At 49.6% G+C, this 25184-nt stretch overlaps 1 pseudogene across 1 annotated transcript; it reads left to right on the top strand.

Moving 5' to 3' along the window:
- The first annotated feature begins 23374 nt into the window (after positions 1–23374).
- On the top strand, positions 23375–24689 carry LOC311529418 (ammonium transporter Rh type C-like; annotated as a pseudogene). Its single transcript has 2 exons — positions 23375–24242; positions 24446–24689. The product of its transcript is annotated as an ammonium transporter Rh type C-like (transcript).
- The last annotated feature ends 495 nt before the right edge of the window (positions 24690–25184 follow it).

Here is a 25184-nt window from a genome sequence, read left to right as displayed (position 1 = left end):
GCTGCGGGGCTCAGCACTGGAGAAACTCAGACCCGGAATACACAAGCACACACACGCACGCGTGTGCAGTACGGATCAAACCGTCTGCTGGCACGACTCCACTGGTTGCAGCAGACGTACGATGCCCACAGAGAATTTGGCCCCTCATATCATCCATATTATAGGCTTTGCAAAGGAGCAAGGAGCCAGCACAGAGTCCGTAAATGCGTTCCTGGACGAGTCCCCCCCCCCCCCCCCGAGACTAATGTTTTCACAGCATTTCTACTGTTGTGAAGCTCAACAACCCTAGAATGGAGATACCGTTGATTGAGGGAGGTCTGGCTGCTGTTTCCCATGCTCTCTCCATGCCCCTGGTCCCTCCTGCCCTCCGCGTTCCCCCTACCCTGCACCCAATGGCTCAGACTTTGCTTTTTCTCTTTGATTTCCTCCTCTAGAAATTTGGTCTCCATCTCCCACCAGCAGACCAAGAGCAGCTGCCCGGGCAGTCAGCTCAGTGTTCTCAGAGCACCCAGGTCTCTGACAGGCCCTCCTCTAGCACCCAGGCGCATGGAGCCAGCAAGGCAACTCTCTCCATATGTGCAGCGACCCCAGGTCCAGGTTGAAGAGACGAGCCCAAGCCAAACCCTCAGATCCACAAGGGGAGCTGCCAAGCTGAGACCCAGGCTCTGAGCCAAGAGCTCTCAATGCTGGAGAGCTGTGTTTCAGTTTGGACCCATCCCTAACATCACACTTGCAATGAGAGACTCCTTCAGTGGCATTTGCCCTGGCTTTGTGCTGGGCCCCCATGAACACCTTTCTGAGGCACTTGGTGGTACTTCCCTGAGAGGGAACAGACATCCCCCAGAAGCATTATGGGCCTGATTCTCAGAGATGCTGAGTGTCTCAACTGATGTCAGCAGGGGCTCCGCCTGTCTGGAAATCCAGGCCTACATTAGGGCTCAGAGTTAACACCATCCATCATGAAGATTTCAACTGAAACCTTTTCTTCCTTCTGTGCTCACTTGCCACCCGGGGTGGGGGGGGGAAGAGGGAGTAAATCCTGGCAGGGCTTTCACTCGCATCCTTCTCCTGCTGGAGCAGAAACGTCACAGACTCTCTGAGGCCCATCAGGAAAGCCAGGCCAGGCCGCACAGGGGCCATTCTGGGAACCGCTCCAGCCATCAGTGGAGGAGCCTGCCTAAAAATGACTCTCCTGGCTCCCCTCCACACGCCGGCTGTCCCATATGGAACAAATGTACATTTTCCATCAACTGTTTGTATTTTTTCATTTAAAAAAACCGGGCTGCATGTCCATGTGAAATGTCGGCCACAGCAGATCGGGCCCCATCATGGAGATGGAACCTCTGGCCAGCTTTCAAGCTACTCAAACGTATGGTATGAAGCCATAAATTTTAATGGGGGTTTGACATATTTGGTGGTCTCTGCCTCACACTTAATGAATGTTTGTCCACGTTACAAACTAACCGCACAGCTTGAGACCATTGGCCGGGGGAACCAGGGTGCCGGAGGTCACGGCTGCAGTGGTGCTGGCCGTCGTGGATGGAGATAGAGAGGAGCGGCAAGGGGAGCTCACAGCGGAAAGAAGAGGGGCATAACGGAGTGGGTCTGAGTGCACTGGGGGGAAGCGTATGGGGGCCCAGCACTCTAATAATAGCAAGTACTGAAAGCCAGGAGACCTGAGGTACATTGGCAGAGCTGTGTGAGCACTCAGGAGGGGACCTGCAGGGGCTGCTGCAGGTCAGAACAGAGATGAATTGGCAGAGCAGTGTGGGAAAGCAGGGATGCTACAGCTCAGGACTGAACAGCGTGCCGGGAGGCTGAGCACGGAAACAGGAGGGGGGCTGTGGGTCAGGACGGAGGTGCGCTTGCAGAGCTGTACATAGGCCTAGGACTGGAAAAGCAACGTTCATTCATGTATCATGCACTATGCCTGCCTAGCTGTCCGTCCAACGCTCACCAGCCTGGCACACGAAGCCCTCACTCAGCGCTGGGCTTCCGTCACTTTCACAACCACCATTTTAACCGACCTCCCTTCCCCATGCAAGCCAAAAAAAAGAAACAGGTCTGTCTGAGTAGCGGCCCCTGGAATAACTGCCACTGGTATGTGCTTCTCAATGGCTGAAACACAGCAAAACCCTGCAGCTGAATTGTTCATGCGGGTTGGTTTTTGGAAACCTGTAGCTGCATCCTTACATTATTCGATCCCAGATGTGCTGGGCTTGTACAATTTTATTTCTTTGGCTGGAATCAGAACCTGGGTTCTCTCATGTCCTTTCATAGCTGGCACTGAGAGGGACAGACAAAAAGAGAGGAAAACCAGAAAGAATAGAAAGAACCCCCAAACCCCCTCCACACACACACACACACACCTCGTTGGGAAGCCAAGCCTGCTGGTCTCCCCAAAGTTTAATACAGACAAAGTTTGAGCCGAAAGATGGACATGAAAGTGGAGTTTGGCTCTGTTTTCTCTCCCATTCAAAACATTCAAAAACTATTAACTGTGGTGGGGGTAAAAAAACAGATGGTTTTAATATCATGCTCTTCCAATTGTGTTTTTTTTTCTTTTCTTGAGCACTTTAAGTGACATGGTTACATGTATTTGATTAAAAAGCTGTAATTCAACAAGTACGTTTTCTTGTACTGTACAAAACTGCTTAAAGAAACAGGGTTTATTTATGGCGTTCTGTGGACAGACAAGATGATAGGGGAAAAGGGAGGGAGAGACAGTCGGACAAACTGACAATCTAGTATCTCTCTTAGAGTTTGGTGAATACTGAAAAAATCTTTCTCATCAATATTAGCTTTAATTTTAAAAATGAAGTTCCTTCAGCCACGTTGGTCTCTGTGAACATTTTCATAGATTCCCAGGCCAGATGGAAGCACTGTGCTCATCTAGTCCGACCTCCTGTATAACACAGGCCAGAGAACTTCCCCAGAATAATTCCTGGTTGAACTAGTTTGTGTGAGCAAATTCTGCAGACATGAATGTTCGCAGAAAAGGAGTTCCAAAATTTGCCATAACTATTCATGGAAACTGAAATTTAAATTCACACGGGCAAGGGTTTGCATGAGAGATGCCTGTGTATCATCCAATTAGGGAACAAAGATGATGCCGTGGGACGTATCCGACCAATCCCAAGTAACCAACGCAGCCCGATTTTCAAATATTCATGTTCAATCCATTGAGTAAAAAATTAAGAAAGCAATCTGAGCAGCAGGTAAATGTGAGGGAATCCTAAGCTGCTGGAAGAATATCCAGGCTCAAACAGAAGGAGGCTTATCCAGTGAATGAATTATTTGCTCCACTGTCTAACAAGGACATAGAGAAACAGAAGTGCAAATGCAAGGAGCATCTCACACCTCTGAGTATTGTGCACAATATGCCCCTGCACTGCCCCATTCCTCCACCATCATCCCATTTGTACCCCAAACTCAAAGTGAATCTCAGGGAGTATGTAAAAGTTCATTATAACCCACCTGCAAACTCAAACCACTGTGCTTTGCATGGCTCTCATGAGTTACTGTCACAGAATTATTTTAGAAGGACCTTCTGCTGGGGGTAGGTAAATAGGGTTGTATAAATTAGGGACCATCACGAACTATTACTCCATACTTGACGTTAGCACCCCAAATGTAACAGGAATGAGCCTCAACCAAATTCCCACATCTGACTCCTCAGCGCACACTTTGGGGACACTGGAACCTGGATGTTTCTCTAAATGACTAAACCAAGACCCTGGCTTGGCTTAGGGGAGATCTAGATCTAGGTCTAAATTATGCATGTTGAGTCCTTCTCTAAACAAGAACCATTTATGAGATTCAAATCCATTGCCCACATTTCTGGAATTTAATTTTCAAGCAACTCTCTGCTCCCTGGAAGCAAAAGCATCAAAACCACCATACGAGGGTGTTGAATCTGAATGGAACAACCAGGAAGTACCAGAAATCTCCCAGGAAGCTTGGATCTACGGAGAATGCAGCTCTTTGTCTACAGCAAAGAGATTTGGGTACATTTGGAGAAGCATCTAATTTTGCAGATGCTCCTTACTGGTAATTATTCTTGAATATTAATACAGTGCTATCAGTGACTGCATGTGGCTTTATAAACATCAAAGCATTTATTTAACTTCACAATCCCTCTGTGACCCAGGTCAGTACTGTCCACAACTTACGGAAGACTCCAATTTCCAAAAGTGGCCACTCATGTTGCCCAATTGGAGATGACTTTGGCCTGATTTTGAGAAAGTGCAGATGAGCCCGCCCATCTCCAGGGGACAGCAACGGGAGCTGCAGCTACTCAGCACGCTTGCAAATCTGCTTCCCCGTGTCTCCAGCTGGATGCCTAAAACTCAAGGCACCTAAAAATCAGTGGCTGCTTTTGAAAAGGTTTCCTAAGTGACTTTCCCAAAGTCACAGAGTGAGGCTGTAGCAGAGCTGGAAGCAGACACCTGGCAACTTGATTCCCTTAATCACAAACACTTCCTATTCAGGGAACAGGTTGAATGGAATCTAGGAATTGGTGGATTTACAGATGTCCAGTTCTGGAGTCTTTAATCAAGTCTGACAGCCTTGATTTAATGCTAAAGAGGCCTTTGGTTTGTTTATGCCCTATGATGAGGCGCAGCTGCCAGTCTCAGAAGTAAGCCCCCCCAAGGATAAGAATGGCAGGGGATGTGGGTTTTAATGTGCTGGCTAACAGCTGTGTGTGGGGAATTGTGAGATGCCCACTGAACTATGCTTGGTTCCCACTGCAGGCAGTCACTCAGTTTCAAGGGAACCAAACTGACTTTGGAAGGGGGAAAAAGATAGGGCAAAAAAAAAAATCCATCTATGTGTCTTTATGCAACTGAAAAACTAAATTTGCCCGTGTACATAAAACTCTCCAGGCCGGCTGGAGAGAGGGGAACGGGCCGAGAAAGACAGCTGCAAAGCAGCTAAGCAGCCAGGGAATCGCCCAGACTGACAAGACCACAGGAATTGCAGCAGCATCCTTGAGCAGCATCCTCGGTCACTCTATCCCCGAGCTAAACGGAACATGCCGAGCAAACGAGGCTGGTCCATTACAGCGAGCGGTGGAACCCAGAGCGTACCCAGTGTAGGTGGCAGGACACCAAGGGACTCCTCTCAGTCTTCGCACTCATTGCAAAGTGCAAAATGGAGCGCTCCCAGGGAGCAGCCAGTTCGGAGCCATTAGCACGGCTCCCAGGACACAGGAACAGGCCTTGGCGGCAATTCAGCAGCATCGTCCCAGGGATGATCACTTAGAACAGCATTTCTCAAATGCGGCCTCCGTGGGCGCATGCGGCCACCGGGGGGGTTTTCTTGTGGCCACGGCCTCCTGGGCTGTGACTGGGGGAGGGGCGGCAAAGCAGCAGCTCCTCCCCGGGGCTGCTTGCAGGGTTTGGTCCCTACCCGCTTCTGGAGCCACCAATGCTGTAAAAGCAGGCATCAGTGGGAGTTCCCCACCTTCCCAGGGGAGGGCTTCAGGCTTCCGCCCGTGGGTGGAAGGCTCTGGCTGCATGGCGGGGGGCTCTGTCCCCCAGCTGCAGGGTTTTGGGCTCCATCCCTGGACTCACCCCCCATCATCACCTCCTCCAGACCCCCATTGCCTCCTGCACCCCCCCCCCCCGCCTCCTCATCCAGGGCTTAATTTTTCCCCCAGCATGCCAGGGCTGAGTAAGTCTGCTATGAAAAGTGATATTAACAAATATACAAATATCACTTTTCACGGTAGCAGACTTACTAACTAGCAATGTAAAAAATATCGAAACATGCAAAGCACCTTGTTTTTGTTTCTATTCTCTTAGCGTCCAGTAAAGAATAGAGACAACTGTACATTATTTTTATTATTGAAGCTGCAAAGAAACCCTACATAAATAAATTACAATAATCTGGACATGTGTATATGCATATTTATTTGTTTTGCTTAAAGTTAATTAAGTATTTTAGGAAAAATTCTCAGAGCAGCCAACAGCAAGAGTTGGTGGCCGCACTTTGAGGCCACCCAAAAATATGTTGTGAGAACCCCTGACTTAGAAGGATAGTCCTGAGGGGTCTGCCAGTTCAGGGGAGGGGAGGGCACAGCAGAATTGAGGCATCTAGGAGGTGGAGCTGGGTGATAAGGCCACAAAGCGAACTGATAAGGCAGATCTGGGATCTGTTGGAAGAGTTGTCCAAGTCCCCTTGAGCTGGATTAACAGGGATGCTGCGTGTCAGGATTGGAGTGCACTGGAAGAGCTTGCATGGCATATGCACACACTGTGCCCAGCTCTGCCTGGACACCCATTAGCATCAAATGCATCCCCTTCCCTAGCCAAAAAACTCCAGCACGCTCAATTGCTCAACTGAGCTAAAAGGAAGTCTGTGCAGAGATGACCAGAGCGGTGGGTGACGTAGGGCAGTAAAGTCTAGGCAGTGCCATGGTAACTCTAGGTGATTCTTTCTCCCACATAAGAGCCACATAGAACAAAAACTGGCCCTGACACAGAACACAGGAGCCAGGAGATTCAAAGTTACAGCCTGCTACCAAAGCAGGAGAGAAATCCTGAGGCATCCTTTGCTCACACCTCTGTGCATAAGTCTTGGTCGTGGCATATGATAGCTCTGCCCACCACCCTGAACTTTGGAGGATCATTCCAATTTCTCCAGCGAAGTCCCACATCCTACAAGCCCATCACGATACATGCTGGGAAAATGTTTCAGTGCAATTTTTTTTTACTCCTTCTCATAATACAAGAATACAAGAACAAGGGGCCATCAAATGAAGTTAATAGGTAGCAGGTTTAAAACAAACACAAAAAGTATTTTTTCACGCAATGCACTGTCAACCTCTGGAACTCCTTGCCAGAGGGTGTTGTGAAGGCCAATACTATAACGGGGTTCAAAAGGGAGCTGGATAGATTCATGGAAGATAGGTCCAACAGTGGCTATTAGCCAGGATGGGCAGGAATGGTGTCCCTAGCCTCTGTTTGCCAGAAGCTGGGATTGGGTGACAGGACATGGATCACTTGATGATAACCTGTCTGTTCATTCCCTTTGGGGCACCTGGCATTGGCCACTGTCAGAACACAGGATACTGGGCTTGATGGACCTTTGGTCTGACCCCGTATGGCTGTTCTTATGTTCAATACTGCAACGCCACACATTTGTCCTGATGGGACGAGCTGCAAAAGCTGCAACCTTGTTCTATAGCCCATGTGCTGCAGAATCTCTTGGTGCAGTGAGGGACAGAGGTCTAGGTGGGGAGCCAGTTTCATTCTCAATGCTTGGCCTTTGGTTGGTTAGATTTCCCTGCATTTCCATTCCTTGAATGGCACTTCTGTGCGTGGCCCCGGACGTGCTGCCAAAATAAAATTCACCATGGAAAAAACTTTGCATCCCCCACTACAGTTTGGTTCAAAACAAAGATTAAAAAGAAAAATAAATATTTTAAACTAGAACTGAGGCCGCACCAAAGCCCCAGACCCAAGAAGTCCCAAACTCTTGGGAACTTGGGATCTGGATCCAAACTTGGTGATTTACCCCATCTCTTTAAAGGACTGGATGAAAACCTGGATCTAAGCACCCTGAAATCCTAAGAATTTTCACACCACAGCCCAAACTTTGTGCCCATCATTCTATGAACCCTGTCAGAGCAGATCTTAGGGTCAGCAGCGTGGGAACCCTCTTCCAATTCTCCTACCACAACACATAGAAACCCCTTGAAGAATCCTCTTTCTTTTGTTTTGCTCAGCTCCTCTCGGTTTCCCTCTCTTCCCGCACTATTTCCAAACACTTGCATTGGTTCCATTGACAACCTTTAGGAATTTCTTGTTATGTTACCAAGAGGCAGGATTTTGTATCCAAGCCGCTTCCTGGCTGCTCGGACTGGTGTCTTTTCCTTGGCTCTGTCCCGCTCAGGGATCACCTGCGGTTCATTTGATTTATGAACGGAGAATTTTTTGAAACGCCGTTTCCTTTTCATTGTTGTTTCAGTTGCTGCTCTCGCTTCCTCCTCACTTTGAATAACTCCTGCCCTGCTGCAAATGATGAGAATCATTGGGAATAAACACTCACACTCCAGCAGGGATTCTTGGCCTGCTGGCTGAGGTGCTGAATAAAGAGACCACCCTGGCCCACCTGCCCCAGCCCCAAAACATTCTGAATCAGCCTGGCTTGACATTCAGGTTAGGAGCCTGATGGGAAGTGGCTGGGAAGAGGACTGCCTGCACCTGTTGCTTGGTGCATGGGCCGATCCTGTGCCTGGGGTGTCTGTCATTAGGGGAGCTAGCTCAATACCACGCCGCCTGATCCGCCTCAAAGCCCTTTCAAGGCAGAGCACTGAGCTCTCCCCGGCAGCCTGTAAGGACGACCCAGTTCCTAAAAGCATCTCCCAGTTTGCCCCGACGTTGCTTCTTCCTTGGGGTCAGGAGTGGGTCTCCTGGCCTGTTTTGGGGTTTGTAGGAGCCAGTCACTAATTCCAGGTCTAGCTGATGCCCCCTGGATGCAGCGAGGCTGTGCCTGTCCTGGGCAGCCCAACACCTAGGTAGTCACTGTGCAGGAGATGCACACGCTGCCCTGCATCGCTCGGACAAGATCGCCGCTCAGGTCATTGCTGGAGGGCATTGGGGAGGGGATGGGGGAAGGAGAGGAAAGACAGCTACCTGGAGGCCTGGGCTCTAGCTAACATACCCCAGTACAGCAGGCCATTCATCCTGAGCTGCTGCAAAAGGTACCACCGGAAGCTGATGTCCTCCATTTACCCACACACACACAGCCCAGGCCACGGCAAGGCAAGATTCCCCACCAGGCCAGGTCACCATGTCTCACCCCTAGCCTGAAAGGCTCCCATCTAGCGGGAGGGGCCCAGCTCATTTTTGTACGGGGAACCAGGAAAGGCCGGGAAGCCCGGAACCAGGTGACTGAGCAGGCAGCATGCCCCAAACTCTGTCTTTGGTCAGGGGCTAGCTCGGAGGTCAGGATGTGTCCCGTCCGTGTCCCCCTCAGCCCCCTGGCTCCATGGTTGCAATAAAAACACAGCAGGTTCTTGGGGCAGATCTGCAGGGGCGATTTCCCCCAATACAGAGGCTCATGGAGAAAATTCAGCCCTGGCAGTTAGCGTTGCCATTGCAGGGGCTCAAACCCATGGTTTGTGCTCCTCCTACCACATCAGCTCTGAGTGCAGGGGGAGGGGACGACCCCCCAAACAGGTTTTCTCTGTCCATCCCCAGCAGCTGCCTCAGGTCCCGGGGCCTGTCTGTCCAGGAGCGAGTCTGATTTCCCCTCTCTTTGGTGTGGCATCAGGACCCAGGGGATGCCGGGATGAGTTCTCCAATCTCTATCTACTGATGGCAGAAAAGGAAAATGCAGGGGTACGCGATTGCCTCTGCTTTCTTGTGGGACCTGGGGCTCTGTGCTGGAACCCATCTGTTCAAAGGGAGGTGCAGCTCTCTCTTGGATTTTCTGGAGGGAGGAGGTATCTCCAATAGGGCTCTTCCAAATCACCTATTCTTCTTGAGACACGTTCCTAGGGTATCCCCCACCAATTGCCAGGTCCTTCTGGGAGGACTTTAGTCCACTCCCCTCTTTCCCCCTCCTCCAGGCTGAGTCTGATGGAAAGCTATCGGAACTAGGTTCAAATGCATGGTCTCTGCACCACCGCTGAGAACAGAATGCAGCCAGAGAGGGCCCTCTTGCCTGTCTCCAGAGAAACAACCTCTCTTCCTTCTCCCTTCAAGAGAGTGATGTTATAGACTCTCTGGTTCAGATAGGAAAGCCCGGAGAGACGATGATTAGATTTATAGCATCCCTCCCCAGGACCACGTCCTATCCCAGCCCTCAATCCTCCACCGCTTGCTCCTCAAAATGTTTCATTCTGCTGGCGAAAGGAAGAGCTGCATAGACCCCTGACTATCCATGGACTGTAGCCTAAGATCCATCAACCTATGGATTCTGGCTGGCCTACGTCAGCAACAGCTCCATAATTACCTCGCTGTCCTGCTGTAACACAGCCCTGGCCACCAAAGGACATCCCAGCATCATTCTGCTGCACACTCATGGTGTCTCAGTAGCTGCAGAGATGGGCCCAGGATCTTCCTGCTCTGGAAGGGCAAACATCTGCCTCCAGAGCTAAAGGGGATAGAAGTAGAGGGCATATGGCACACAGTTGAGCAGTTCTGATTCCACACAGTAGAGGGCAGTAGTCTCACATTCACCATGGTCAGTTAATTACAATGCCTTGCGCTCCCTCGGAAGTCAGAGTGGATCTGGCTCTCTCTGAGAAACCTGCAGCGGGCTCTCGCAGGGAAGCACCAGCTCAAGCCAGTCCCCTCAGGTTCAAGGCTGCTTGCCTCCCCAGCTCTCACGAGGGGCGAGCCGCCCCCATTCTCCTCCACGCCCTATTGTCTTCCATCACCCGTCCCCCACCCCCCGCTCCTCCTGCTCACTCCCCAAGTGAGGCTCCTCCAGGCCCCCGCTACAGCCACTCCGGGGGCTGGCTAGAAAACAGGAAGCTCTCCCCAGCGTGATGCAGCGGAAATGAGACAAATGAAATGCAGTGGCAGCAAGGAAGCAGGCGGAAGCTGACAGGATATTTGGAACGGCCTGTGAATTCTTGAGCTTATCTCTGTGCAGCAGAGGCCCAGAATTCCTTCAAAAACAGAGCGCAGCTGGAGGGAGGCCCGCGGCAGAGCTGGGATGTAGCAACTCGTGGCGTGTCAGGCCAGGCTTTTCCCTCCAACGAGTCCAGGCCCCGTCGTGGAAGAGGGCTCTTGTTCCGAGGTGGAATCTGGGCTCATGTTTTTGGCGGGAATCGGTGCTACTGTCAAGGCATCACCTGGGGCTGGGATTTCTAGGGGGGGTCCTGGAGCAGCAGGTCCTGAGACTAGCATTCGAAGGGAGCATGTCCTCAAGCACAGGGCATGATCCAATGCCCAGTGAAGTCAGTAGAGGTCTTTCCACTGGCTTCAATGGGCACTAAGTCAGGTCTATAGTGAGTTAGGGCACAAGCCTAGTAAATCCACAAGGGGAAGTGAGTTAGATGGCCCTATGCAAATCCCCATTTGCCAACATCCCTAAATCACCATGCAACCAGGCCTGGTCTGCTCAGAAGGCCCAGACTGGGATGGAGACGCATGTGCAGAGCTGTGTGACCGTCTTGTGCAGTGCCTGCCGGTGCTCTTCCTGGATCTTGCTAGGACATTCAGTCCGTCTCTTTCGGGAGCGCTCCATTTGCTCACACATACCTAACCACCCAGAGCCCTCCAGCCTCTGACTCTATGGGAGTCAGCAGAGAGGAGCTTTCAGGCTAGCAGGGAACTGAACCTGCCCTCAGTTTAATGAAAGAGGGAAGCGGGACCTAGTGGTTCCTTTTAGACAGTGATGAGACTTGGCACAGAGGAACCTCATGGACCAAGCATGGAAGCTTCTGCAATTGCAAAATGAACCCCAGTGAGCACAAAGGAAATGCCAGCATTTTTATGGCAGAAACATGGCGTGTTCTGTCTGTAGGCTGGGGTCTCCCTGCAGGGCCGATCATGATGGTCCTTCCGGTTATTCTCCTGTATGCTGCATTGCAAGGATAGAGGAGAATGGAAGATTGTTAGTGCACTTTGTTTCCTCCAAGGGGGCTGGGTTGCAACCTCTGGCGGTAGAAGACAAGGCAAAACTTGTATATATTGGAAAGGGAGATGTGTCTCCTTGCTACTGCAAAGGACCAGATCTCCAGCATGGAAGATCGGAAAAGAAGCATCTAGGAAAGAGCTCTCTTGGGATGAGGCCACTTGCTTCTGCTGTCTTATTGCTGAGGAAAGTCCTCAATAACTTTTTCTGTCCCTCTCCCAGAGGGTGAGACAGAGACTGCCTTGTACAAGGCAATGGGAAAGGCAGAGACCCCTATCATATACCATACCCATAATCTCAATCTCAACATGTCATCAGATGAGCTACTCTTTTTGAAGGACTTCAGTTTGATTTATATCTGACATGAAATCAGCTTGAGAGACCTCCGTCTCCTTCATTCTTTGACCAGCCCTACCTTTATCTGAACTTTTTTACTCTACTTTCTCCCGTATAGGTCATCTTTGGTTCACGTTCTCAAAGTTCAGCTTCCACTAGATCCCCCGTGGGATCAAACAACAAACAACAACAACAAAGCCAAACAAACAGGAGGAAACCAGAGCCAGAGCTTCCGTCCCAGGTTCTCTTTTCCTTGATGCCACCTGTACATAGGGACAAAACAAATCAAAATCTGTCCCGGACATGCAGACATATAAATATACACAGCACAGAGGCAGACACAGCCCCTCCAGATGCAGAGATTCCCTAAGGAATGTCCCACCGTCCAGGTCCCAAAGCATCACCCCTCTTCCCCCACAGTCTAACTAACCGTAGGTAGCGTGAATAAGCCTCTTTCTCCCTTTATGTTATTGACCCGAGATTTAATTAGAACCCAGCTTCCTCTCTATATGAAAAATCACTTCCTCGAGCAGGTGGCTCTGCGACTGCAGGGATTCTGGGGGGTGGTAAGTTGGGGGAAGAGTTTGTTGTTTATTTTTGTATTTACAAAGCACAGCTTTTTCCTGATCCCGGGCATGGGAAGAGTGACAGGATGTGAACTCCATCCATCTCCTCCGAAATCAGACAATACCCGCGGCACAATAACGATTTACAGTGGAGAATAAAAAATGGCCCCTCCTGAAGTGCCGGTGCAAACACCTGGTGCCCTCACACACATGTCGTTAGTGTTGCGGGCAGAGCCGGACGCGTGCATGTGTTCCCCCACCCCCCGTCATTCCCAGCTGTGTTGTATCCTCTCTCTCACTCACTCTCACACACACACAGACACACACACACAAAGCAAGGTTGCAGATTTCCTCTGTACAAAACAAACTCCAAGGCAGAGAGAGACAGAGGCATTGTGGGAAGGGAGGGAGGGATTTAAACAGTCTTATTTTATTCTTCTCCATTATCTCCAGTGCCTTCAGGGGTGTCTAAATGTAACCCTTCTGCCTGTCAGAGTTGGCAGCAACAAGGGCCGGGTTCAGTATCTAGGGGTTCCATTCCAATAACACAATGCAAAACCGGCTCGAGCCCCCACCCAGTGACCTGGGACAAATATATACCACCCCCGCTGGGTGCCTCCAAGAGGCAATACTTCCCCTCTCCAAGCACATAGTCTGAGTGTAACAAAAAGCCTTTTAATAACAGAGAGAAACAATGTGGCATTATGTTGGGGTGTCCACCCCAAGCAAATTGGGGCATGTCCTTTCCCTTTGGTTCTTGAGTCCAGCAACCCAGAATCACCCAAAGTCCCAAAAGTCCAACGACCCAAAAGTCTCTGTCCTTGGTCAGGGCAGCCCCAGAGTTCAAAAGTTTATCTGCAGAGTTTTTACCTCCCAACCTGGGTGGAGATTGGCGGGGGGGTGTTAAGGGGCACCTTACATGGTCCAACACTGATGGCCCCACCTCTCCTTGGGGCTCCGCTCCACCAGCCACTCTGCTCCACCAGCCACTCCGCTCGCCGTCCCACAAACTGAACTGCTCCGCCAGCCACTCCGCTCGCTGTCCTGCAAACTGCTCCGCCAGCCACTCCGCTCGCCATGCTGCAAATGGCTCTATCATATAGCTCCAGGCTCCCCCACTACTTAACACAACACTCAGTGATTTCAGCTACTAGTAGGAGAGCCACAATGGTGGTGCACCATTAGCCCAAAGTGAATTCAGCTCAGCAGCCTGTAACTAGACTCCTAATAGAATCAAAAATAGCTCTGATATTCCACAGTGGAGAGAGGAGGAAGTACAATTAGCATGTAAGGCCCTCGCCAGGGGGCCCATGCCACCAGATATTAATACCTGTTCCCAGCCTCTCTCCATTCACAGAGTTTTGGAACCCATGTCCCTTGCCTAGCGAGTGCTACTTAGTTGATGGCGAGTCCCTCCATCATAACAAAAGGCCATGTACAGTTCCACTGTCCTTGATTCCCATAATCAGGGTAATAACAATTTATTCTTCCTGCCCCAATAACAGAGACTCTGGGGATCCCACAACAGCCAAAGTGACCATTTGGACAGCTATGGCCTCATTCTAGGCGGGGTGGGTGTGCCTATGCAAATGAGATCAGCCCCTGAAGTTCTTTTCCACAACTTGCCACACCTCACCACCAGATGTCAGGGTGGAGCTCATCCTGACTCTGCTTACATCTATGACACAGGGGGTCTCTCCAGCCCCCAGAGTAGCCCAGGTGCAAAGGTGGCTTAAAGTCACCAGAGCTCCCCTCCCACTAGGCTGGGAGTCCAGTGCTGCATTTCTTAGAGGCACGGTGCAGAATCTCAGCCCTGTCTTTTTAATTTGCTAGGGAAACCTGAGGGTGGGTTAATACCTTAGGATGAGCAAATGGGTTTGGATAAAATAAAAAATGACCTAAATCTCTGCCAAATGTGAAGTTCTGAGGTTCAAAGTGCTCCCTCTCTCTCTCTGTTTCTCTCTCTCTCTCTCTCTCTCTCTCTCTCTCACTCACACACACACACTTTTGTGCCCTTACACAGTCCCCCGGACACACAAAATCCATGCCATCTATGACAACCTGGGTGGACAGCTGAGATGCAGGAAAGAACATTCCCAGAGAAGCCAGCTTCTGCCCCATGAGATAAAGGGAATCTCTATCAGCTGTAGTGGACTGGAATTCTCGCGAAAAAACCCAACCTTTGAAGATTTCCAGTCCAAATGAACACGGATCCATTGAAGGAAGGCGCAAAGCTTTAACAGGAAGGGTAATTACTTATTGGCTCATTTTACCAAGGATTATGGTGGAATCTCCAGCTGCTGGAGTCTCTACATCAAGACTTGTCTTGATTAGATGCCGTAAGACATCTTTCCAAAAACTATGCTCTAACTCCACCACAAGGTATTGGGCTCAGTGCAGAAGCCACCAGGTTAAGTTATGGCCTGTGTTATAAAAGGAGGTCAGACTAGATGATCGTAAATGGACCTTCTGGCCTTCAAATCTCTGAAACTGACAAAATGGTGCTTCTGAGGAGCAGCTGTTCTGGGAGCTGTTCTTGTTTTGTTCATACTGGGAATGTGGTAAAAGGAGCAGCTGTACTATGAATCAAAAGATAAAGTGAATTCATGCTTTTACATTCTTTTAATTAAATAAAGATATGAATTGTAAAGCACTTTTTTTTAAAATAAGCCCTCCCGAACTCACCCGAGTACTGTCTTTTGTTCTCACCGTTGTATTTGCTCAACCTACTCCGTGATCGAGGTTCTGAGTCAAAGCTATAAAACATTATAATGACCAGGCTTGACTTGTAACCCTGCCCTCCACTGTATGGAATCAGAACGGTTCTGCATTGTGCCATAGGCTTTATAGTGTTAGCAGATACGGGGATTCTCTGTTAGCCCAAGTGGCAAAGTCTTGTGCTTTCAGAGCACTAATGTTTGAGTTCTAACCTTGTTGCTGGTAAAAGCTCTTGTTTGTATGTCACATGGTGATAACAGTTAAGTCCTAAGTGACTAGGAATTTGTTACAATATTTAAAATTTCTAGAGGGTCTTTCATCCAGAAAGAACTTCACAAGCTATAACTGCTGTGTGTAAAAACCAAACCATGCAAAATTCAGCTAGTTTCAGGTTTCATTGCAACCTGAAATCCCAGTGCAGATGAATCAGGAGGTTTTGCTAAGGCACCACTCAAGTAACCCCGGGCCCAATGTGGACAAGCCTGTGATGATTTATGGCTTCACTTCAGCATTAAGCAAAGCTCACACACTGGATTGATATTCTCTTTGAGTTTCCAGGTTTTTTCAACCCCCAAAGCACAACTGAAGGAGTGCAGACCCCACATGCATCCTAACCAAGGAGAATGTTTGCACAGTGCTCTGCATACAACAGCTGCCTGCTTTCACACAGCTCTGCAAACTCTACACAGAGATCACAGCAGAAATGCAGCCACCTCTGGGGTAGAGGGCAGCAGCCACCCCGTGCACAGTACTCTGCACAACAGTGGTAAGAAGGGAGAGAAAATTTTTGCCAATCCCCCTGCTGTTGTGGAAAGTGAGATGGGAGTCTTTAATGCCCACCCACAGCAGACAGCACCTCCGGAGATATAGATTTCATCTGCGAAGAGAATTGCAACGCAGGGATTGGAAACAGGTTTCAGAGGGGTAGCCGTGTTAGTCTGTATCAGCAAAAACAATGAGGAGTCCTAGTGGCACCTTAGAGACTAACACATTTATTTGGGCATAAGCTTCCATGGGCTAAAACCCACTTCATCAGATGCATGGAGTGGAAATACAGAGGCAGGTATAAATACATAGCACTTACCAAGTGAGGGGTCAGTGCTCACAAGCCAATTCAATTAAGGTGGAAGTTCTTCTCAACAGTTGACAAGAAGGGGTGAATACCAAGGGAAGGAAAAAAATCACTTTTGTAGTGCTAATCAGGCCAATGTAATCAAGGTGGCCCATTCCCAACAGTTGACAAGAACGTGTATCAGCAGGGGAAATTAGCTTTTGTAGTGACCCATCTACTCCTAGTCTTTATTCAGGCCTAGAAAGTTTGTCTTTATCCTGTTGGTGTTCCCTGTATTTCAAGAGAACACCTATTGGGCTCAATCCTCCTCCTGCTCAAGTCAGAGGCTAAACTGCCATTGACTTCCATGAGAGCAGGTGCAAGCCCGCTGCGATACACTGTACATCTCAGGGCGACACGCAAAACTCCCATTGACCTCGCTGGGGTTGCTGGGTGTGATGGAGAGCAGAATTAGGCTGGTCATATCCAGAGGACCTTTACCCGCTCCCATTATTAATTATTATTATTTGTATTACGATAATGCATAGGAAACGTAGTCATGGACTAGACCCTATTTTGCCAAGTACTGTGCAAACAAAGAACAAAAAGGTGGTCCCCCTCTGTCTTGATCCTTACACTGTATATACTCCTGGGATGAACACGGTCATTCCCTGACATTGCTGTTCCTGCTCCGTCACACACACACTTCTGTGTACAGTTGGTTGCAGTTACAAGCATTTGACGTAAGTAACTTCCATTTGCATTAACAGGAGGAGAGAGAGAGAGGAAGAGGAAAACCCAGCTCAAGGCAATTTTTAATAAGTTCAGCTTTATGAGTTGGGGAATGAGTGGAACACACAAGTGGTAACACAGGATTAATCTCTGCTTTAGCCCTGGGAATTATGTTTTCATTAATCCTAATTTTTCCAGATGTTTCACTCCTTATACCAAGGGCTTCAAAGCGTCTGTGGCTGTGAGTTCCAATGAAGCCATAAGAACATTTTAAGAGAAAGATTCAAAGCTTGAATTGCTTCCTTCCCCCCCGCCCCGGCTGTTTGTGAGTGTGTGTGTGTGTGCGGTCCTGCTGCCTCAACATGTTGTGTTACACAATGTGCTAACAAGATGGAGTGGGGCATTTGGACTGGGTAATGAGAATGTGACGTCTTTATTTCTTTTCCCCCCAGGTTTTACAGGGTTTTGTTGGAGGTTTGGCCACCTGCCCATAATTTGTCAGTATTTTATGACTGTAATAACTCGAGAGACAAGGTTATTTGGGTCTGAAATATCTAGTTGTTTTTAAATATATTTATTCATCATGCTGCCATTGACCACATTACCCATGAAGCATTAAAAAAAAGACAGCAACAGATACTGTTTATGTAGGACCTACAGTGCCAAGGGATTTCACAGATTTTCGGAGAAGGCTGCGTCTATTCTCCTGGATCTGCCATGAGAGCTGTGCTCACTTTATAACGGCAAACTGGAAAGATTTTAGAAAACAGCTGCAAGACTGGGTTGAAGTCTGGAAAACCTGCCTTACAATGAGAGACTAAGGAAGCTCAGTCTATTTAGCTTAAATTAAGATGTGGCTGAGCCATACTCTCAGCATGGACCTGCGGGAGAAGATTTCGAACAGCAGAGTCATTAATCGGAGGGCAAGGCAGCATAAGAGCCAGTGGCTGGAAACTGAAGCTAGACAAATTAGGACTAGAAATAAGGTGCAAGCTTTGAATGGTGAGGGTCTGTCACCGCTGCAACAACTTACCTAGAGACATGGTGGATTCTCCATCACTTGAAGTCTTCAAATCAAGACTGGGGATGAGATCCTCACTCCCACGCCAGCCTCTTTACAGCACATAAAAGGGATGGAGCAGCATAAAAGACCCTAAAGACTCGGGTGGGAGCAGGCATTGGGGGAGAAAGCTACCAGGCTGCCTTCCCAGAACACCCTTGTACACCCACGCAAAGGGGGCATACTGGGGGGGTGTCTCAAGGGCAGTGTTCTCATGTAGTCAGGTATTTTGAGGGTCTCTATATACTTGTGCTTAAGCACTTGAAATAAAATGTACTTAATAAAAGTACTAATATCCCTCCTCACTGTCTCAGATCCTGGATTTCCCCCCCCCCCCCCCAGAACCCACTGTCCTAGCTGGAGCTTCAAGCACCAGGTTCCAGTTCTTAGGGCTTTTCTCTAGTGGACCCACTGTTGCACCGGCCAGGTGGGTGGCAGCCCCGTGCCTTTCACATCTGATTGGTCACAGGGGTAGCGTGGAGACTTGCTCCCCAGCCCAGGGGAGCGGAGGGGTGACTCGGGGGTAGGGGGGAGAGAGACCAGGCAGACACCTACCTCTGAGTGTCCTGCAGTGATGGAGCAAGCCCAGTTGCTGCGTCCGCTGCAGGGTGGGGTAGGAAACGCCTGCCGGCCGCTGGGCATGGATGGGCCAGTGCTATGGGGCTGTGGGGGCCCAAGCAATTGCTTAGCATGCCTCTTGCCTTCCCACCATGGCTGGTGTTGAGTTGGTTCCCCAGCCCTTCCATCATAAAGTGACTGCCCACGCAGTTAAAGGGAGATGGGGGAAAATTCACGTCCCTTTTGCCCCAGCTCTCGCTAGATGCCTCCTTCATCTGGCTGGGACACCCCCAGCCTCAGAGGCCTGGGTGCCAAAGAAACACGGCTGCTAACAATACTACAGTCAACAGAGGGGACAAAGCCACCCCACCACTCTCACCCCTTCACACACGACAATACGGGGTGGAGGGAATGGACACACACTGCACCTTTCCAAGCCCAGGTCTGCAGGGGAGGGACCCCCACTCCTTGAACTGGAATGGTGTGACTGGAACATTGCTGGTGACTGCTTGTGCTGGAACTTCAGACTTTTTTGGGACTTTAACCCTTTTATAGATGCAATAAAGATTTTTTTTTTTTTTTTTACTCTTAAAACAGGTGTCTTGGGTTTGATCAGTGGCTCCCCATCCCCTTCCCACCATCATGTGGGGACTTGGCCCCAAGGACTAGGGATCACTTGGATTTTTTTTTTGAATGGCTCACGCAGGGGGCTCCTACTGATTGGGTCACACCTCTTGTCTGACACCTGCTTTATGCAGACTGGTTGAGGGCAACTGGTGGCTATGCTGATTGAACTCAGCAGACTGATCCCTTCCTGGTGTTACTGGTGATAGTTTTAACCCTTTGCAGTCAAGCTGCACTTGTCACGCAGCAGGGCACACTAGGTTCTGTACAGCTCTGATTTCTAGGCATCTGTGTTGGAACTGATTCACATTGACATTTCGGTATGGAGAGAGACACAGGCGAGACATTGTGTCTACTGGACTGACCACAGGGCAAGGAACCAGGAGCTCCTGAACTCACATCCTCACATGATTGGCAAGCCACCAGTTCACCTTTATGTGTCCCAATTTCCCCACTGGTAAAACTGGGATAATAAAAACCCTCCCTCCCTCCCAGGTGAATTGTTTGGAGCACTTCATAAGGCTGATTTATTATTATTAATTATCACTATTAGACCTCAGTAGGAACCCTAACTAGGGAGCAGATATCTGCCTGCTGCAGGGTTCTTACACCTTCCTCTGGAACATCTGGTACTTGCTGCTGTCACAAACAGGATACTGGGCTAGGAGGACCTTGGGGCTGCTCCAGGCTGGCAGTTCCTATGCTCCTACTGTACTGAGTACATCAGAATAACATGTACTGATTGAATAATAGTTCCATGTCAAGGAGTCTTTGGGTTCAAGGGCATGAGGCACTTTTGTATTGGTAGATATTATGATGGGTTTACAGTGGCTACAGGGGGTGTTGCAGGTGCTGAAAGGGCCCCTCTCCATACCACACTAGCTGACTCACAAATGTTTTCCATGAGTGGGCCTGATTCACCATTGCCTCGCGCCTTGGGTAGTCACTTAGGAAAAGTGGACGTGTCCTGAGCTGGAACCATTTGACACCTACTTTGTACTAGCTTAAGGAACTGCACAAGGCCGTGGAGAATCCGGTGTAGCTGCCAGCAGTCCTCGTCTGGCTGGGGACATCCCAGGTTTTGCAAACCTGTCCTGAGTCAGGTCAGGTTTTCTAAACCTCGAGAAGTCATCAGTTCCAATCCCTTGCACTGAGGCAGGACCAGCTAAGCCTGGACCATGCCTGACAGGTGTCTGTCCAACCTGTTCTTAAAAACCTCCAATGATGGAGATTCCACAACCTCCCTAGGTAATTTGTCCCCACGCTTAACTACCCGTATAGCTAGAAAAATTTTCCTTATTTCTAACTTAAATCTGCCTTGCTGCAGATTAAGATCAGGACTTCTTATCCTCCCTTCAGTGGACAGGGAGAACAACTGATCACCATCCTCTTTATTACAGCCCTTACCACATTTGAAGACTGTTTTCAGGTCATTCCCCTGCCTCAGTCATCTTTTCTCAGGACTAACCGTGACCAGGTTTTTAGCCTTTCCTCACAGGTCCAGCTTTCTAAACCTTCTGTCATTTTTGTTGCTCTCCTCTGGACTCTCTCCAGTTTGTCCACATCTTTCCTAAGGCATGGCACCCAGAACTGGACACAGGACTCCAGCTGAGGTCTCACCAGTGCAAAGTAGAGTAGGACAATGACCTCCTTTGTTTTACATATGACTCTACATAAGAACAGCGATACTGGGTCAGACCAAAGATCCATCTAGCGCAGTATCCTGTGTTCTGACAGTGGCCAATGCCAGGTGCCCCAAAGGGAATGAACAGACAGGTTATCATCAAGTGATCCATGTCCTGTCACCCAATCCCAGCTTCTGGCAAACAGAGGCTAGGGACACCATCCCTGCCCCTCCTGGCTAATAGCCATTGATGGACCTACCCTCCATAAATGTATCTAGACTCTCCTGTTACCACACCTCAGAACGATATTAGTCTCTTTTCTGCAACCACCTCACATTGCTGACTCATATTTGACCCCTTGAATTTGCCCCTGGCCTAGAATCACACATACCAAATAGAACAATTCTTAGATTATGCTTGGTCTGCCCAGAGACCAGTGAAAGGGTTAAAGTGCGGTACATGGCTAGCCTGGCTAACCCTGGTTTTCCTGTGTCTTACCGCCATCCCTCCTCCTCTGTTCCTTCTGACTGGTTGTTACCCCCTCTTCTGCACCTTGTTTCATTTAGACAATAAACTCTCAGCAAGGACTGTCTCTCATTGTGAGTGTGCAGAACCTGGTGTAATGAGGCCTTAGTCATGGCTGGGACCTCAGGATGCTAATCATTATGGTGTAAACAGGGTCTGAATGGATTCTCCCCTGACAGCTAGCTGGGAAGGGAGGAGACTTCAGGAGCAAACTGTATTTACATGAACATGCCTACTCTGCTTAAACATCCAGCAGTTAGAGCAGAGTGTTGCTCAAAGTGAACAACTTTGGCTGGTGTTGGGTTACAAATCACTTTAGTGCTGAATGCAGGGGTAGTGAAATGCTGTTATCAATATTGTTGTCATTATATGAATAAAGGGGAGCAGAACTGTGCTTAACCTGTCCCAAATGAGGAGGTCGGTTTGAGCATTGGCCTGCTAAACCCAGGGTTGTGAGTTCAATCCTTGAGGGGGCCATTTAGGGATCTGGGGCAAAAAAATTTGGGGATTGGTCCTGCTTTGAGCAGGGGGCTGGACTAGATGATCTCCTGAGGTCCCTTCCAACTCTGATATTCTATGAGGTCACGCTTAGCTGAAAGGACCTCGTTAAGCCAGGGGCTCGAATGCCAGTGCCCTGTGAAAATAAGAAGGGTGGGGCCAGATATCCCAGCCAGGAGGTGGGGACTCACCCCAAAAGTCGCCTGTCTGGTTTAACCTGTTCCTCCCCACTGTTCAAAGAAAGAGCTAAATAGGCTTCAATAGGAGCCTCTTTGTTATTTTAAATGCGCAGTCAGAGCTGAAATCACTAGCAGTGAGTCTGTGTTTCTGCCCAGCCTGCTAAGAGCTAAAAGTCACTAGGAGACTGACCTGAGCAATCACAGTAGAGAGGCAGGTAGCAACAGAAGGTGACTGATGAGGGGCCGGCAAGCAGGAGGCCGGCAGGAGAGGGTGGCAAGCAAGCAGGCGGCCAGAGTGGCTGCCAAGAGCAACGAGCAAGTGGCCAGTGAAATCAGCGAGCAGGTGGCTTAAAGGAGCGGCCAGCCAGAGCAAGTGCTCAGATGGTGGAGCAAGCCAGGTGCCTTCTTCCCCGGGTTGGGGGGCGAACTCACACAGCTGCACCTCTGAACCCTGAGTCCTCACTAACCAAGGACAACCTCTGTGAGTGGGGTGGGGTCAGAGAGCAGAGGGGGGCGCAGGAAAGGAACTGTTGGTTGCAGAACTCAAGAACATGAGGCAGAAGGCTCTGCCCCACGCACTCTGGGGTGGGCGTCCTGCTCACAGTTTTATGTTTATGAATCCTACTTGTGGCATTTTCCCTAATTAATGTCAGGTGACTTCTCTCCTTTCATTAAAAGTTTCTTTTCTACACTCAGACTCTGTGCTTGTGAGTGAGGAATATTGCCTCTCAGAGGCGCCCAGGAGTTGTATGGAATTTTCCCAGGTTACTGGGTGGGAGCTCAAGTCGGTTTTGTGTCGCATTGTTGAAAAGGAACCCCTAGATATTGAACCCAGCCCTGGCTGCTGCTGGCTCCACCTGGCAGAAGGGTTACATAATGCAATTACCCTGGGTCCAATTGTACATGTTTCAAGTGGTCAGTCCCCTCACATTGTAATTTTTATTTATTTCTTTATTATCTCTTGGAAATCTTAAAACCCTTGTGTGTGCTTTTATTATTGCAAAATGAGACAAGCCACAATTTATGAGTATTACTTTTTTAAAAGTCTGCTCTCCTAGAGCATTAAAGTGTATCCCTGATTAAATTTTAACTGTAGCAACAAAACCTAAAACGTAAGAGTGCCTCAGTGCTCAGCCCAGCACATGAGCCTGGCACAGGTTGGGCTGGTTTCCATTCCGAGTGAATGTGGAGGCAGATGGCGGACGTTGCCCAGAATGGCAACTAACTCATAGGCTGTGTGTCGTCTGCTGGTTTATTGCCTAATCTCCTCTGCACAGAATCTGCTTGGCACAGCCCAGTGCAGAATGTCCGAAGTGTTTTGCCCCAGTCTCTGCTGCCGATTGTGCGTGTCGCTTGGCCTCTTTCAGTGAGCCCTACTGGTGCTCTTTGACCTATGATGACCACATAGACACCGCCTCTCAGGCTGCAGATGCCAGCCCTGGGTGGTAACCAGCTCTACAGTCTCTTTCCCCTCTTCCAGGACATGCAGGTGATGCAGCTGGAGGGACAGGGCCTCCTTCTGGCTTTAACAAAGCTGGATGGGCTCAATGCCAATCTTACTGGCCAGCTTCTCCACCCAGTGGGCCTTAGTCATGCAGGGGTTTGTGCACGACTACCACCATAGCTAGGTTCACCTCGGCCTTGGCAGAACTAGCCCCTTCCAGCTCCTCCTCCTAGCTTTGTGTGAAATCCCCTTCTATGTAGCCTGCAAATGGATGGTCAAAGCCCATCTGAAGGTCACTTATGTTGGAGAAACCATACCTTTCCCTGTCTTTACTTGCTATTTTGGAGTTGTTGTCTCTGCTGCTCTGTGCCTGCCGGGGAAGTGGCAGGAGCACCCCCCAAGAGACCCCCTCTTACCAGTCCAATCTCTTGTCCCTGGTAGGAACCATGTTTCTCTGGATCTTCTGGCTGATCTTTGTGGCAGCCCTTGCCCAGCCAGGGGATGCCTAGCACCAGGCTGGGCTGTACAACTTCATCACCTTCAGCGCTGGTGCTCTGATCACAGTCTCGGCTTCCCGCCTTCTGGAGAAGCAGGACAAGCTGAGTATGTGCCACCCGCCTGGTGCTACCTCCGTTGGGGGCATGGCCATTGGGGCGTTGGCCAACATGATGATCACACCAGCTGCTACCCTTCACCCTGGACATCATCTCCTCTTTGGCATGCATCCTGCGACTCCCTTCTTGACTGGGAAACTCCATCTCCAGCAACCAGTGTGACATTAACACATGACCTGTGTGGCGTCATTGGCACCATGGGCGCGATGGTGGACATCTGGATTGCTTCTGAGGAGATCTATGGCCCCCACCTCTACCAGATCTTCCCTCTGTGTGACTGGCCAGGTGGCAATGTCAGCTTGGATGCATCCTCATAGGGGGAAGAGACTGGGACGGAGCACCTCAGAGCAGGTTCTCTACCAGGCTGAAGGTTTCGGGGCATCCTTTGCGGTGTCCCTCTTTGGAGGGTACCTCTGTGGGCTGGTTCTGAAACTCCCTTTCCTGGTCCCACCATCTGATCACCTCTGTTTTGATGATGCTCTTTATTTTAAGATCCTGCATCCGACTGAGATCTCGGACACTGTTAAGCTCCATCAGGAAGTTCACCTTGCCAATGAATGACAAGGTTTAACAGTCCTCTTCTGTTGGGGCTGCAGGCCCGACTTGACCTCCTCTCCAAGCACCAGCTAGATCAAGGCCCTCATCCTCTCCCTGACAGGGAGCTGTGTGTGCATGGCACTTTGAATTATTCAGTGACTGCGGCCTGTACTGGTCCCTGAAGAAGGAGGCGCAAGAAGCTTTCACTGTGTCCACTTGGCCTCTGATATCTCCAGGCCTATCTCCCATGGCTGTATCTAAATGATGCTGCGTCCTCGCATTGTGTCTATCTTGTTCCCTTGTTCTGCTTTAGGTGGGAATGACCTAAATCCACAGAAAGGCAACTTGGCTGTTCAAATCAAAACAGCGTCACATGTGGGCCTGGATTGGATTCTGTCTCATTCTTGACTTTCCAGCGGGGAGGCTTTGGGCTGCCAGAATGAGTCCCACATTGCAACGGGGTCTCAACCAAGCCCCTTCCCCAAGCCTTGGGGAAAGCACCCATGCAGCCAGGTCCAC

This window comes from Lepidochelys olivacea, assembly GCF_965140295.1.
Source record: "Lepidochelys olivacea isolate rLepOli2 genome assembly, chromosome: 13".
Taxonomy (NCBI): Eukaryota; Metazoa; Chordata; order Testudines; family Cheloniidae; genus Lepidochelys; species Lepidochelys olivacea.
The sequence above is the reverse complement of the archived record's forward strand: the minus strand, read 5'-3'. Positions and strand labels throughout refer to the sequence as shown.